The sequence below is a fragment of the Lithobates pipiens genome, unplaced genomic scaffold (assembly GCF_037356315.1).
Source record: "Lithobates pipiens isolate NorthernLeopardFrog02 unplaced genomic scaffold, aLitPip1_a1.2 Scaffold_48, whole genome shotgun sequence".
Classification (NCBI taxonomy): Eukaryota; Metazoa; Chordata; class Amphibia; order Anura; family Ranidae; genus Lithobates; species Lithobates pipiens.
This window is the reverse complement of record NW_027507872.1, coordinates 5,030,037-5,043,548: the sequence shown is the minus strand read 5'-3', so window position 1 is coordinate 5,043,548 and position 13,512 is coordinate 5,030,037. Positions and strand designations below refer to the sequence as shown.

Genomic DNA, 13,512 nt, shown 5'->3' with positions numbered 1-13,512 from the left:
TACTTCAATGTTGGTGCTCTGTACGTGGCCAGGCTGTGTAAAAGTCTCACACATGTGGTATCGCAGAATGTATTTTGGTGTGTAATTTGTTGTATGCATATGCTGTGTGTGAGAAATAACCCGATATTATGACAATTTTGTATTTAAAAAAAAAAAACACTCTTAATTTTTCAAAGAATTGTGGGAAAAAATGACAACTTAAAAAAACTCACCATGCTAACTACTTAATACCTTGGAATGTCTACTTTCTTAAAAGGGGTCATTTGGGGGGTATTTGTACTTTTCTGACTTGTTAGTGTCTCAAGAAATTAGATACACCTGATGTACTGAAGGCCTGATCAGATGTGATCAATTTTCAGTTATGGACACCATAGTTTGTAGACTCTATAACTTTCACAAAGACCAAATATTATACACTAATGTGGGTTATTTTTACCAAAGATATGTTGCAGTATAAATTTTGGCCAAAGTTTATGAAGAAAAATTACTAATTAGCAAAATTTGATGACAGAAACAAAGAAAAAGGCATTTTTTTTTCACAAAATTTACGTTTTTTTTTTTTTTTTATTTATACAAAAAATAAAAATTCCACTAGTGATTAAATACCACTAAAATAAAGCTCTATTTGTGTGGAAAAAAGGACGCAAGTTTCATATGGGTACAGTGTTGCATGACTGAGTAATTGTCATTCAAACTGTGAGAGTGCTGAAAGCTGAAAATTGGTCTGGTCAGGAAGGGGGTGTAAAAGCACTGTATGGAGGTGGTTACAAAAAAAAAGTATCGGTGCATCCCTAGCAAAAAGGAAAAATAAATTCATTGCAGGAATATGACTATGATCTCGGTAAAGAGTCTCCGACGGAGACTCTTTACCACGTGATCAGCCGTGTCCAATCACGGCTGATCACAGTGTAAATAGGAAGAGCCGGTGATCGGCTTTTCCTCACTCGCGTCTGTCAGACGCGAGTAGAGAAGAGCCGATCGGCTGCTCCTCTGACAGGGGGGGTCTGTGCTGATCGATTATCAGCGCAGTCCCCCCGAGGATGCCCACACTGGACCACCAGGGACGCCACCAGACCACCAGGGATGCCCAGCAAAAGGTAATCCTCCCTAGACCACCAGGGATGCCAGTCAGTGCCACAATGGATGCCAATCAGTGCCCATAATGGATGCCAGTGCCCACAATGGGCATCACTGATTGGCATGCATTATTGTTTGGCACTGATTGGCATCCATTAGTACAGTATAACACCAATGCCACCTATGAGTGCCCACCTGTGCCGCCGATCAGTGCCCATCCGTGCCACCTATCAGTGCCCATCCATGCCACCTATCAGTGCCCACCCATGCCCATCTGTGCCGCCTATCCATGCCCATCTGTGCCACCCATCCATGCCAATCCATGCCAGCTATCAGTGCCAATTTGTGCCACCTATCAGTGCCCATCCGTGTCGCCCATCAGTGCCGCCTATCAGTGCCCATCAGTGCCACCTATCAGTGCCACATATCAGTGTCCATCAGTGCCACCTCATCAGTGCCACTTCATTGGTGCCCATCAGTGCCGCCTTATGAGTGCCCATCAGTGTAGCCCCATCAGTGCCCATCAGTGAAGGAGAAAACGTACTTATTTACAAAGTTTTGAAACTGAAACAAAAAAAACATTTTTTTTTCAAAATAAAAACCGTAGAGACCACCAAAAGAAAGCTCTATTTGTGGGAAAAAAATTATAGAAATTTCATTTGGGTATAGTGTTGTATGCCCACGCAATTGTCATTCAAAGTGCATCAGCGCTGAAAGCTCAAAATTGGTCTGGGCAGGAAGGTGTTTAAGTGCCCTGTATTGAAGTGGTTAAAGCGGTGTTCTGCTCCCACATTTTTTTTTTTTTTCGGCATCCCCTCTGCTTGTATGTGATAATATACAATAACGCATGTATATATTTCAATCCCTTATTGCATTGGAGGGAAGCGGGCCCCTTTCAGCCCATGCTTTCTTTCGTATTGTTCATGGGGTTCTACCTAAAGTTAAAGCGGGAGTCCGCCGGGACTCCGCGTTTTTTTTTTTTTTTTTAAAAGCCAGCAGCTACAAATACTGCAGCTGCTGACTTTTAAAATAGTGACACTTACCTGTCCAGTACCTGTCCAGCGCGCCCGCGATGACGGCACCCGAAGCCGATCTCTAGATCGTCTCTCGGGTGCTGCCGCCGCCATCTTGGGTATGGGAATCAGGAAATGGAGCCTTTCGGCTTCATTTCCCGGTTCCCTACTGCGCATGCGCGAGTCACGCTGCGCAATAAGGACGGTCCCCGCTGCCTCTGGGATCTGTGTGTTTCCCAGCAGGCAGCGGGGCACTTGCTGAAAGGGGCGTAATCTACGCCCCTTTCAGCAGAGAGCTATCCCGGAAGTGGGTGCAGATACCTGTACTGTACAGGTATCTGCACCCCCCTCCCCCCTGAAAGGTGCCAATTGTGGCGCCGGAGGGGAGGAGGGTTCCGATGAGCGGAAGGTCCACTTTAGGGTGGACCTCCGCTTTAAGTTGATATATAAAAGTAGGGCATGTCCTAAGAAATTAACCAAAATATGGCAGCCATGGTTGGATGTCTGAGGTTTTCTTGGGGGATGTCCTATCATCGTAGCTTACTCCATAAGTTTCTTCCCACTGCAGTAGCTTAGGAGTACTGGTCCGACGGACGACAACAAATTGGCCAGGTATTGTTTTGCGTGGAACTTTCCGCCAAATAAGGGGCCCTGGCAATGTGATGCCAATATGAATGTGTATGTGTGAATGTTGGTTGGGGTTTTCTTTGTTTTTGGCATGGTGTGTCCGTTCATTGAATATCAGTGGATACCTGATTTTGTATGCCCTCAAGGGCCTTATGTGCGAGTAAAATTATCTTTTTTCTTTGTATCGTATATTGTGAAAACTGAATAAATACCTTTTAAATAAAATATATTTCAATCCTGTTCTTAGGTAAAAAATATATATATAATTTACTTAAATTATTTTAATCTTCCTGAGGGATTCCATCTTGATTGTGGGCATGTGAAGTCCACAAGGACTCTCTTCAGGGATAAGGTGCATGCTGGCTACGGCTACCCAGCATGCACCTCCTGATCTCCTGCACGCACATTGTAAGCCAGGCATATCACTGGCAGTGTGTAGACCCGCCTTTGATTGCGTCATTTCCTGTTTTGAAAGAATGCAATGCTATCCCTCGGTGCTGCCCACAGACTCCAGGGAAGCGATGACACACATCTCCCAGCAGCACAGGCGCCGCAGGATATGACTTAAATCCCTGCAGCCCGGAATTGGCAGATTAGAAGGGACCCCATGGCAACAATGCAGGCAGAGCAAGTAAAAAATAAATAAAAAATTTGGCCCAAATGATGTTGTTCATGCACAAAGCTGCTGATTGATGTAAACATATTATGGGTGGAACTCCACTTTAAGTAACTGTATGCAGAAGGTTGTGGTGTTGGAAGGTGGACACCTAAATTCTCCTAGCAGCATATTTTCTCATGTTATGCACACAGGCGATACAGGATTTAAAAAGGCAGCAGGTATGGTGAAAATAATGATCCCAGTGCAGAAACAAAATGGCATTATTCATTATTTTAAAGCAATCATTCCAAGGAAAGATGGCTTCAGATTGATTGATGCGAGCTCCTACAATCTGTATGTTGATTTAGTGTTGATAAAGAAAAACTCTGGGATAAGTAAATATTGTCTAAATGCAGAGGCATGTGTATTCCCATGTTATTCTTGGTGTATTTTATTTATTTCATTCAGCTATGTGTATTAATCCAGTGTGGAAATTTTATTATGAGCAGGACCTTTCTGAAATAAAGACCAGTCACTACTGCTCTTTCTCCTTGTGCAGGATGACTGGTCTTGTCTCCGCCCCCTCCTATTTTCTACAGACAGCATGTAGCAGGTAGGGCCTGCTGGGTCCCTGCCACAGCTCTGCTCTATGCACAGTGATGTTACTACTACTTTTAATTGGGCTTGCAAAGGCATTTAGTACACAGAGCGTGGATTTATATAATTTGTGGCTACTGAGAAACATATTTAAATTTAAAGTTTGTTTAACCTCAGCTTTAAATAACAAACCGTTTGCATAAAGCAAAATTTCAGAAAAGTAACAACTTTCTGTGAAAAATACAATCCCCCTCAAAACTGTGTGGCTACTCCTCCTTAGAATGCCATATCTAAGCAAATCTAAACAAGGGAAAAATAAAACAAATAAAAATCACCTACACTCTTGTTAGGTTATTTGGAGATATGTAACTGGGTTTCCAATTATTAAGATGGACTGATCCATGTTGGCATTGACAAATTTGCCAGGGTGTCACATACTGAACTGTATATTAGCTTATTTTCCTTTACAAAGTATCTAAAGTAGTATAGGGCTGTATCTTTGCATAATTTTATTTTTATAACCTTGTCCTTTTTACTAATGAGCGTTACTGTGATACAAACCAGGTGTGATCCTGAATAATAGCAGTTATTGGGGTAGCAAACTGCATTTCAACTATCATGACAAACACAACCCTCTAGCCAGGCACACCTATATGAATAAGAGGTTCCATGAATGCAGTGAGCTGCCAGCTGATAAGGGAGGGGTCTGAGGATGAAAGTGATAGCAAAGATGGAATATCGGCTAGAGGGACGTATCAAGATACATAAAGGAAAATGACCAAGAAGACAATATTCCCATGGCACACATAATAAATCAGGAACAGCAATGATACAAAAATGCCAAAACTGACATTTGCTGGAAATAGGGAGGAAAAGGCATGTGTTCCAAGACAAACAAAGCAAATACATTACATATATATATATATATATATATATATATACACATATATATATATACACACACACACACACACACACACACACACACGCATATATGTATACACACACGCACAAAATTGTAAACTACAGTATCATATGTGAAAGCACCACTGGGTATACACACATATTTTTTTGCATGGCCACATGTTTTTACAGATATTTATAGCAAAATACATGTCCATATACAGCAGGCTCACATATACTCAAAGCCCGCATGTAGGCAGGCAGATAGATATTATGTGTTAAACCATCCAGACTTTAAAAGGGAAACTGTAGAAATTCAAATGATGGTTGCAAAGAAAAAAGGAAGATGAGAATGATGCAGACATAAATAGGATGGGATACAATGGCATAAATGGGGGAGGGTTGCAACACTGGTTGTCAGGGAAAGCAAAGAAGGATGTAGCAAGGCAAGATATGCAGAAATGGAAGAGGGCAGTTGATAATGCTCCATTAATCCCTTCACTGTTGGAAGGGCCTGAAAACCACTCAGGGGATGTGGAGAGGCAAACTGCAAATGGGTGGGCTGATACAGCAGGTGCAGGATGAGGTGAATAATGGCTGGGTAGGACCAAACTCCTTGAAGATGCCACTAGCAAGGAGTTGGTTAACAATGAAATGATTAAGAGGAGGCAGATATTACATACTCAGCCCCCCAGTATATATACTGTTCCAGTGCTGCTACAGACAGACACCATAGATCAGAGAAGGATGTGGTACCCAGCAGAAGAGGGAAGCTGATTGCAAATCCCATCTCCATCCATGAACAGGTGCAAGGAGGTGCTGTCAATCATCCATCCCCTCCCCCGACTTACTTGATCTCAGCAAGCTGGGCCTCTCTGGCTATCTCTTCCTCTCAAAGGCCGTCTCCAGCTGAGCGTGTGGTCTCTCCCGGAATCCAGATGTCTCTTAGATTGTAAGCTTGCTTGGGTAGGGCCCTCTTCTCCTCCCTCTGGCTGATTTTAGGTGGGCTTTCTAACGCTTCCCTCTTCAAGATTCCAATGTACAGAGTGGCAGATTGCTTGTGGTTAATTTATATAACATTGGATAGTCCACGCACTTCATCTACTACCCCTTGATTGGCTGTCTATTGGCATCTGTAATTGGAATGATCTTTTTAATTCCTATTGAATATTGTAATATAAAGAAATGCATAATATGTTCAAATGGATATCCTTTTTTTTTTTCTCCAGCTATCCCCAAGAGGTGGTCTATATCACCTGAGGATAATGACTGCCATCCTGTCCCTGGTCCCCAGACTATACTTCTGGGATGGTGAGTATCACCCCCCCTCCCCAGTGGTCCCTGTGCCACCTGTCTGTTTGCCTCCTTCCTACGATGTCCTGCGCTTCCTTATCCCTGTAAATGTCTACTGTTGTCTCCTCTGTTGTGTCCTGTGTCGGTCAGAGCTGTAGCTTGAGCCCCAAAGATGCAGTTATACTACCGAAGCAGCTGTGGCAGCCGGTGATCGGGTTACCAAAGCCGGTCCTCCTCACTTCCATCATCCCTTCCGATGCCTGACACCCCGCTCCTCCCACCGCTCAGACAACGGGGTGCTCAAAAAAAATCACCCCTATTCCGAGCTCAGCAGAGGCAGCACCTCCCTGGCACATTTTGCCCACCCTCTTTCAGTCAGACATACGCCTTCTTCAGCCTATCACTGCACAAAGAGAAACCTGAGCCATCCCCTACACCTACGGAGGCGTGGCCGTGAGCATTGAGCGGCGTGAGCGACAGCCTATAGCTATCGACATGTGAAAGGAAGGCCGAACTGCCAATCAGAAACTGGATGAGGCGGGATGAAATTTAAGGGATGATGTCATTCCGAGCGTGGTGAGGTTGTTTAAAGGGAAGGTGTATCGATGGGTGGGGGATGTCAACAGGGTGTTGGCGCAGGTGGCAGTGCGAGTGCAGCTTGTTGGGGTAGTCCTGCTAGGAAAAGTATTGACTGTGCTTTGCATGGTGGTGTTTAGTTCTACATATAGGGAGCTCATCTGTGGTCTATGTGATGTACCAAGAGAAGGGAGTGTAAGAGCTGGGCGACCATTCACCTGCCCAGGACAAGACTCATAATTTTATACATGCACATTGTACCAGCAAGGAGATGCTTGCAGTGATTGTGATGCAGGGCAATCTTTACTATTGATTGGACCATGGGGAAACATTATATTGCCTCCTCCCCCCCCCCCCCCCCCCCCTCCCAATGCAATTTAGTTCTCTGTCTGCGCTGAGATATACAAAAAAATTGCAGTTTACTGAATCAGATCAGGCAGCGATTGGTTGCCAGAGGTTAAGTGTATCATTATTGCTTACTGAATGGGTGCTAGGGGTTACAGCACACATTACTTCTCACTGATTATTTGCTAGAGGTTACAGCAGATGATTTCTGCTTCTTGATTGGTTGCTAGAGATTACTGCACATCAATACTGCTCACTGATTAGTTTCTAGAGGTTGCTACCCTGTTTCCCCTAAAATAAGACCTAGTGTGATTGTCGGTGATAGCTGCAATAAAAGCCCTACCCCCCAAATAAGCCCTAGTTAAAGTCCTTGTAGGTCTTCTTTTCAGGATAGGGATTATTTTTGAGGAAACAGGGTAGGGCTTATTTGGGTGGTAGGGCTTATATTGCAGCCAACACCGACAATCAGGCTAGGTCTTATTTTAAGGGAAACAGGGTAGACATCCTTAGCACTCACTACTTGGTTGCTAGAGGATACTGCACATTATTACTGCTCACTGATTGGTTGCAAGAGGTTACCGTATATCCTTACTTATCAATGATTGGTTCCTAAAGGTTACAGCACATTGTCTCCTCACTGCCTGCACACCATGGAGTGGGGAGGTGTGGAGACACATCAATATGGGATCCTAGGTCTCCTCGGATCGATGAAACAAGAAAATCCACTCTAGGTGAGTGAGTCTCTGGTTAATCCCCACACACATTAGTCAGGTGCTAGCCCAGTTACATGCTGTGTAACATAACGAAATGATTCCGGACAGTTGCACTTCCAAGCTTCATATGACAAGTGGTTGACAGATGGAGCAGGGGACAAAAAGGTAGATGCATTTCACTCAAATGTTAGCGTTTAGTCATTACCTATTGGAACTAGTCACCACAATCACCTATATACTGTTCTAATGTGTAACCTTTAGGTTACAGTTGAATTAACCAATTAAAATTGGTACTCAGCTGGTGTTACAAAGAAAACCTGGTTGAATACATGGTACCTTCACTCAAATCTGATGTAAAGAGTTTTGCCTTGTGGGAAGTTCAGCACCACGTGCGGCACCTTTTGGGCTCCTTCTGCTGATCTTGTGTTTATCGCGTGTTAGTAGAAGTTTGGTTAGAGACGATTTGCGCTTTTCAGACTTGTGCTTCAGATTGTTACTGCTCTACAGTTTGTGTTTGTTGGTGCGTATAGGCTTATCAATGTGTGTAGTCAGTTCGCATTTGTTTGTCATTACGGCCTATATTTATATAGTACGCTTTGCTTTTCAGTGCTTATCGTCCACTCATTTCTATTTTTCAGTTTGTTCTTTCAGGCCTTGCTGTTTATCGGTGCTTTCTGTTAGTCCGTTCTGACCAGCCGTGTTGCGTGTACGTACTTGTTGTAGAGTTCATGCTCTTCAGAGGCTTGGTGTTGGGCTTTTAGCTTTGACACAAACCTAGTCCATGAACAGGGCGAAGAGGAGTTCATGGAGCAAGACTTGGTTGCTCCAGCATGATGAATTCTCGCACATGCCTTTGCTTCATGAGATCTGGGAGAATAATCCTGATAATTTCAGGAATCATCTCAGGATGACTGACCCAGTTTTTCACCTTCTGTTGGCTTTGCTGACCCCTTTATATCAGCAGGCAAGATACCTGCATGAGGCAAACCATCACTCCAGAGCAGATGCTAGTTGCCCCTTTCCGGTACTTGGCGACAGGGAGAAGCCTTCAGGACCTCAAGTTCTCGACAGGCATCTCTGCCCAGACTCTGGGGATCATTATTCCTGAGACCTGTTCTGCCATCATTCAGGTCCTGCAGAAGGACAATATTAAGATAAGATTTCTCCTTTAACATCACATTCTATGTATTTAATGTTTGCTAATGTATTGTATTTCTTTTATCGTTCCATAATTACCATGATTGGAATATGCTGTAATATGCTGTGCCCCTTTGTCCTCATGCATGCTGGAAGCTTTTAAAGTTCCCTTTTTGTCCTTCATGCATATTTGTCTTCACTAACCTCCCCAGCATGCTCTTCTGGACCCATAAACACCTCTAACCTAGTCACTTAGCAATGTATTTTGTCAGCTCCATAGTAATGTTTTCCACTAAACACCCCCTAAAATGTACAAATGTTATGTGTGTTCTTAAATTCATGCAGAGTGCCAGAGGCTTTTTTTTTTTTTTTGGTGGGCCAAACTCATTAGGAACCCACCTCCCCCAACTGCTAAGTCAGCTGATACCAATCCTCTATCTCCTGACTTTGCCAGACCCATACACACTATACCTACCTCTTTTGTGGTTAGATTTATGGATGAATTCACCAAAGCATGTAGTGCAAGGGCCTGCCTCAATACTTTCAAATGTTACTGTTTAAAGTTTTATCTCCTATTATTATCTTGTTAGGTAATAGCAGAATGTAAGAATGTGCTTCCATTTGTTCATTGTTTTTTTTTTTTTTTTTTTTGGATTATGACACTTCTTTTTTTTTTTTTCCAATGCATCACTATGCAGCACGCCATTCTCTCTCATCTACATATTTGTGGCCTGCCTTACGCCCTCGTCGATTTGATTCCCTTCCACATATCGCCACCATTTACTTATTGGCTGTGCTGCTTTCACGCGTCGAGCTTTTGAAATGATGTCCCAGTTATACTTTATATGGAACTAGAGGTCGACCGCCGTTTTTTAAATAATCGGCATCGGCCGATTTGTGCTGATAAAAAGCCGATTTAGAACTACAGCGGGACTTTGAAATGACTTCTGTATAGAATGGTCTAAGTTGACTGAGTCGTCATAGCAACACTTTCCTCCTCTCTGGGCAGGCTGCCAAGAAAAGAACAGAAAGATACAATGTTTACACTTCAATGAATGAAGTCATCTCTGTGTGTAGAAGTTCTCAGTTTAACCATTTAAAGACTAAATCTTTTCTGACACTTGTTGCTTACAAGTAAAAATCCTGTATTTTCTGCCAGAAAATCACTTAGACCCCCCCAAAAAGGATATATATTTTTTTAGCAGAGATCCTAGGGAATAAAATAGCGGTTGTTGCAATATTTTATGTCACACGGCATTTGCACAGAGGTCTTTTAAATGCATTTTTTTGGGAAAAAAATACACCATTTAAAAAATAAAAATAAAATAAAAACAGTAAAGTTAGCCCATTTTTTTTTTTTTTGTCCAAAAGTTTTGACTACCTGTTTTTATTTAATATAAATATATATATATATATATAATATATTTTTTTTTTAATCTAAATCATACATACAAGTAAACTGATTGGAGGTTTGTTTTGTTTAATAAATGTTTAAGTGTAAGAAATTTTCTGTATCACGTATGAAGGCCACTTTCACACTGGAGCGGGCAGGCGTTGATGGTAAAACACAAGTTTTAGCGGCTCTTTACCATCATTTTAGCGGTGCTATTTGGCTGCTAGTGGGGCACATATAACCCAGCTAGCGGCCAAGGAAGAGGTTAAATGCGCCCATGAAGCACCGCTGCCAAATCGCATTGCATGCGCTTCGGCAGTGGTGCCCATTCATATCAATGGGCAGGAGTGGTGGAGGAGCGGTACACACCACTCCAAACGTGCTGCTTGCAGGACTTTTTTTTTTAAGATCCTGCCAGTGCATCGCCTCAGTGTGAAAGCACTCTGTCTTTCACACAGACTGCAGGGGAGCCATTTTACAGGCACTTTACAGGCGCTATTTTTAGCCCAAAAGCGCCTTAAAACGCCCCAGTGGGAAAGGTGTGTTAGATCAAGGGGGATTAAAAATAAATAAATAAATAAAATAAAATCGGCCTAACATATCGGGCCAAAAAAATCGGCATCATATATCGGCTATCGGCCGCCATGATTTCTAAATATCGGCATCGGCCAGAGAAAAACCCATATCGGTCGACCTCTATATGGAACTATATTTATTTTATTATGAATTTACTTTTTTAACTATATACTAAATTTATTTTTGTTTTACATCTAGTGGATGCATATCTATTATGTGGATGTACTTGCTGATGTCGGTTTTGCTGTCATAGGCACTACCATGCCATATTACCCAATTATTTTATTTACTACTACTATGTGCTGCTATATGTGAATACTATATATCATGCTTCTACTGTACTTACGCCTATATACTTTATGAATTTGTTATGAATTTACTTTTTTAACTATATACTAAATTTATTTTTGTTTTACATCTAGTGGATGCATATGTATTATGTGGATGTACTTGCTGATGTCGGTTTTGCTGTCATAGGCACTACCATGCCATATTACCCAATTATTTTATTTATTACTACTATGTGCTGCTATATGTGAATACTATATATCATGCTTCTACTGTACTTACGCCTATATACTTTATGAATTTGATCTTTATTATTTTTTATGATCTGTTACCGAACAATCAATAAAAAATTATATATATTTTTTTCAATGTGGTTAAAACCTACCTCCATTATCCTAGTGCTTCATTTTAAAGTCCCAAACTCCCTCTATTACATTCCGTCTCACTCATTATACAATATTCCCTTGTCTTCTTAAATTCCAACCACTTTCCCCAGATACTATTATAAGTTTCCAATTGATCCTCAATTCTATATAACGATTCCTCCATTGATCTTGACCACTCAATTTTGCCTAACCATTCCCTCATAGACGGCGGTTGAGAAGCACGCCATCTTTTTGGGATTAGGCTTTTAGCTGCGTTCAGCAAATGAGGAGTCAATGAACTTTTGTATTCCCCTGGCGTTTTATCAGTATCATGAAACAGGCATGTTCACGGTTCCTTCCTTACTAGTTCTCCTGTTACCCGAAATATATTTTCTATTATTTTCTCCCAATACACATATATACTTCCGCATTCCCACCAAATATGTGCAAAGGTTCCTACCTCCTCACAACCCCTCCAGCATAATGCTGAAATATCTGCTCTTCTCTTATGCGCTATTTGTGGGACGATATACCATCTCGCCATTAAATTGTATGACATCTCCACTGACCTATTGTCCCTAGATGTTGCACATACTATTCTTAGGATCCTATTTCTGTGCTCCTTATCCCCCAAAGTACCCAGCTTCTCCTCCCATTTTTTCAAAAATGGCGGTTCCCTTGATTCCTTTTCCTCCCCTAGAATTTTATAAATTTTGGACATACTTTGTTTCCTGCATCTCGGGGAGGAAAGCATTCTCTCAATAGATCTTAAATCCCCTTCTCGAAGTGGTCGAGGGAGAGTCTGAACAAAATGCTTAATTTGTCCATATCTCCAGCTATCTAATTTCCTACACCCCCATTTTTGTCTTATTTCTTCTAAAGTGCAAAATCTATCACCATTCATCACTTCTTTCGGCAAAATATGATCCTTTTTTGCCCACCTCGTAAAATTAATATATTCCTCCTTCCCTGGTTTAAAAAAAACTTGTGTCTAATAAAGAAATTAATGGTGAATTATACTGCCAGTGATTTAGTTTTCCCACTTTATCCCATATTTTAAATAAATTAATAGTTAGTGGATTAGTTCCGCTCCCTAATTCACGGTGTTCCCGTGGTATCCAAACCCTTTTTCCTAGATTGACTCCACTTTGTGCTTTTTCAATATTTACCCATCCTTTATCCCCCTTATCATACACCCATTCCACCACTCGTGAAATTACTGCTGCCTGATAATATCTCCTCCTGTTTTCCCCCTTTCGAGAGTTGCATAAAAATCCTGGGGTTCTTACGCCCCCATATAAATTTTAATGTCAGGGTTCTCAGTTTCATAAAAAATTCCCGAGGTACTTTAATTGGAATCATTTGGAACACGTATGTTAATTTTGGTAGTATAAACATTTTAAATGCATTTATCCTCCCTGTTAACGAAAGGGGTTTATATCTCATATGTGTTAAACACTCCTTAACCCTATTCAATATGAACAAATAGTTGGCCGCGTACGCAGATGACAATTTGGGCGTAATTCTTATGCCCAGGTACCCCAGCTCCTCCCTACACCAAATAAAGGGGAAGGAGGTCTGGAGTTCCTCTTGCTCTTTTTTAGACACAGTTATGTTCAGAATTTCTGTTTTTGACATATTAATCTTAAAATTTGTCAACTTCCCATATCTGTAATCTCTAATTATATTTGGCATAGTCACCCTGGGTTCTGATACATAAAATAATATGTCATCTGCGTACGCGGACACCTTGTACTCCTCCCCACCTATTTTCACCCCTCTTATATCTCCATTTTTCCTAATAGAGACTAGTAAGGGTTCTAGTGCCAGGACAAACAACATTGGGGACAGGGGCACCCTTGTCTTGTTCCATTATATAGCTCCACTACCGGAGAGTGATTACCATTAATTTTAATTTTTGCAGTCGGGCGATAGTAGAATGCCCTTATCCATCGCAGTGTTTTCTCTGCCTTAGGGTCTCAAACATGAAGCCCCAGCCTCCCCTCCCTAC

General features: G+C 41.8%; 1 protein-coding gene across 2 annotated transcripts in view; it reads right to left on the bottom strand.

Moving 5' to 3' along the window:
• PPFIA3 (PPFI scaffold protein A3) overlaps window positions 1-6,504 on the bottom strand; it is a gene marked incomplete at its 3' end in the record, with an annotated part of 942,579 nt that extends 936,075 nt beyond the window's left edge. The window contains 2 exon segments of one of the 2 annotated variants that reach the window (XM_077467170.1): window positions 5,667-5,948; window positions 6,296-6,504. 2 annotated transcript variants of the gene reach the window in all.
• Window positions 6,505-13,512: the final 7,008 nt, after the last annotated feature.